The following is a 3,758-nucleotide window of genomic DNA, read 5'->3' on the forward strand; positions in this document are numbered from 1 at the left end:
GGCAGGGAGAAAAGTGCAACAATGAATGAATGGAAATCCAAAGTCTCTGTAATCTTTCATTAAAATTAATAATAATAATAATAAAAAATAGTGAGTTTATAATGGCCATGGGGGAAAGGTTTTCAAGCTTTAGAAATTTGCCTAGAAAATGGCACAAAAAGGACAATTCTAAATAGAATTATTTGCACCAATTTATAAAAGGATGAGAAGGTGGAGAAGAATTTTATACAATCAAATTATGTCTCAGAGATATCCTACAAATTCAACATTATGGTTTCCAAAGATATTGTGTTCTCTTGAGGAATTTCTAATGTAAAAAAAGTCTTCTTCTCTAACTCCTTTTTGAGGAGGAGGGTTTCTAAGAGGAGTGTTTTATAGAATTTGTTTGTTATTGGGGAACTCTGACTCTCAATTTAGGTTAGACTCTGAATTTGTGTTCTTTTAAAATATAGTTTCATTTGCTCAGGCACTCATCATTAATTCTAGGTCACAGGGTTAAAGATGTGTAAGGAGAGATACAAAGTTATAAGCCTCGTCTTGCGCTTGGCACACTCACTAAGGGTAAGCTGAAGGGATGGAAGGGCCACAATGTTAAATTTACCAAGATCATTTTAGCAATCAAGAAACAGCTTTTCCTGGTACACTTGAAAATCACAACACGATACAGATTTATGAGACACAGCATGTGTGTGTGTGTGTGTGTGTGTGTGTGTTTTTCCTACCTGTATGCAGAACAGATTATCCGGGAGGCTGGGCTCTATGAGGAGAAATGTGGGGTCAAGATTGGTGGAAGATCTATCACAATCTGCATTATGTAAATGACACAACCCTGCCTGCTGAAAGTGAGGAGGACCTGAAGAGCTTGCTACAGAGGGTCAAGGACTGCAGCCTCCAATATGGATTGAGGCTCAATATCAAGAAGACAAAGATTCTCACCACTGGACCAATTGGCAGCATCAGGATGGATGGTGAAGAGATTGAGATTGTTCACAGCTTTAGTTTGCTCGGCTCCACAGTCAACATTCTTGGCACCAGCAGCCAGGAAATTAAAAGACGTATTGCGATGGGGAAGTCTGCTGTTAGGGACCTCTCCAAAGTACTGAAGAGCAATGGTGTCTCTCTGGAGACTAAGGTGCATCTGATACAGGCCATGGTCTTTGCAATCACTTGTTATGCATCAGAGAGTTGGACAATGACTAGGGAGGACAGAAGCAGGATTGATGCCTTTGAGCTGTGGTGCTGGAGAAGAGTATTGAGAATACCATGGACTGCTAGGAAAACAGACAGATTCATCCTAGAGAGGGTTAAACCAGGCTGCTCCTTGGAGACAAGGATTCTGAAGCTTTATCTGACATACTTTGGACATGTTTTAAGGAGGGACCAGTCCTTGGAGAGGGACGTCATGCTTGGGAGGGTGGAGGGACAGCTCAGGAGGGGAAGACCCTCTAAGAGGTGGATTGATTCGGTGACTGGGGTAATCGGGATGGGTGTGTCAGAGGCAGTGTGATTGGCACAGGACAGATCAGGGTTTAGGACTGTTGTACATATGGTCACTATGAGTCACAAGTGACTTGATGGCACATAACAACAACAATGTGACATTAACTGTTCATTATACTAAGCCCATTCTTTTTTCCTCTCTGATTGAAGGTTTGGTTTAAGAATAGGCGGGCCAGGTGGAGAAGAAATCAGAGGCCATTAACAATCAGGAACAGGCCTCCTACTACCCAGAGCCAGCCTTTCTTCACAATCTTCAACGGATGCAGCAATTGCATCTTTGTTCCAGAGCCAAATCAGAAATGGGTTTTTATAGTGCCACCTAATTCCATGCCATCTGTGCCTTTTCTGCCCTTGCCCTTACCCCCTTTTGAAATGAACTCCTTTACTGTGACATTGGCCCCTGTCTATTACACTTCTTACACAGTCTCCACTCTCTGACATTTGGTCTCCATGACAGTTTTTCCAAAACCCTTTTGGACCAGATTAAAAGTCTGCTTAGCATGTCCTCAGGAGTAGTTCCACCAGATTCTTGTGCAGAGTATTCTGTAAAATCAGCATCCCAGCTTGTTCAGCGTATTTTGCTATCTCTTCCAATAAAGTGATGAATCTGCACTTTGTGTCTGTTGTATGCCAAATGGGGTGAGGAAAGTACAGGGAGAGATTGCCCAGGCAATGCTATTGAACAGGAGGCACTCACTCCTGAATCACTCTCAGCAGGACTTGCACAATGCAGACATTCCCTAGTGCCCACAGCAAGTTTATAAATTTCACACTTTCTCGCCCTTCCCCTGACCTTTTCCATCCTATCCTGGTCAGATTACCTGTACCTGAGGCAGGTGAGCTACCACTGAATAGAGTGTGTTACCATATCAGGCCCAACAGCATTCATGCTGGTTAGTTCAGGCACACCTCCTAGAAGTTTATGGAAATTTGCCAGAGCAGCCCTCCACAGACTGTTCATACTTTTTATAGATAAGGAAATCAGAGTCATTCCTACCCCAAGTCCTGTTGCTCTGAAGAAACGCAAGAGGGGGTGCTCTTCATACCAGAAGTATAGGGTTTTTCTGTTTTGGATTTTTAGGAATTAAATTTTTATAGTCACAAAATTGACTTTTTATGGCTTCCGTGAAATATCACCTAAATGAACCCATTGATGGAAAAGTAAAATGTCCAAAGAGCATCAATCCCTGCTTCATGTTGACTTCTTATTTCTAGGTAGGACATACAACACAGTTGAATCTGGGCTTAAATTTCTCTGTAAACAATGTTTCTCATATAATATAGCCTGACTAGCCTAAGGGGCATACTTATCTAAAAAATTTTATCTGTAATTAATAGTTTACTTCACATATTTGTTTAATAAATATTCCAAAGGCACGCGGTTTGAGGCCACCAGCTGCTCCATGGAAGAAGGATGGGCAATCTCCTCCCAAGTGATTAACTGTTTCTGAAAACCTGCCAGAGGATTGGTCAGCAATGGGTCGGTTATGACTCTACAGTACACAACAACAATAACAAATCTAACCATGAAATAAACCAATTGTTAGTTACTTAGGAAATATTTTTAATATCCAGTCTTTTCCTTTCCCTCCAATTGTGAGCTTACTTTTAATTCAGGAGAGAGTCAGGAAAAAAATTAAGTACTTCGATGATATATGCGCACATAATATGTGTACACACTCAATAAACATATGCATTGCTCTGGTGGCTTAGTGGTAAGGAGTTAAGCTGCAAATCCAAAGACAAGTGGTTGGAATGCAGTAACTTTTCTGTGGGAGAAAGGTGAGCAATCTCCTCCTTTGGTTCTCTGGCTTGATTGTCACAGGAATGTCCTAGCAGAGTTAATTACCATAAGACCTCAGTCTCAGATAAAATGGTGCCCTTGTTTTTCTTGCTCATTTAAAATTTCATTTGCATTATCTGCATTCATTTCCATATAAAAATTCACGGCCAATCTAGCATCTGATTTTAAACCTTAGTTGAGTTCTTTTTTCTTAAAATCCAGACATGAAGATGTGGAGATCTTTCTCATCACAGGAGCAAAATATCATCAGGTTTCCCATAAATCAAAATAATCTTTTCATAATGAAAAATATGCCAGGATTAATTGCTATTAGCTAGCTCATCCCTTTCTACCTGAAGAGTTTTCTTCCTAATATTTATGCTTTTACCATCCATTTCATCCAGTGTATAAAAATAAAGCAAAAAGAAAGAGAGAGGGAGAGAGGAAGAAAAAGAATTATAGATTTAATGAGAGT

Source organism: Elephantulus edwardii, unplaced genomic scaffold (genome assembly GCF_000299155.1).
Source record: "Elephantulus edwardii isolate Elephantulus edwardi_28Jun2011 unplaced genomic scaffold, EleEdw1.0 scaffold00131, whole genome shotgun sequence".
In the NCBI taxonomy this organism is placed as follows: Eukaryota; Metazoa; Chordata; class Mammalia; order Macroscelidea; family Macroscelididae; genus Elephantulus; species Elephantulus edwardii.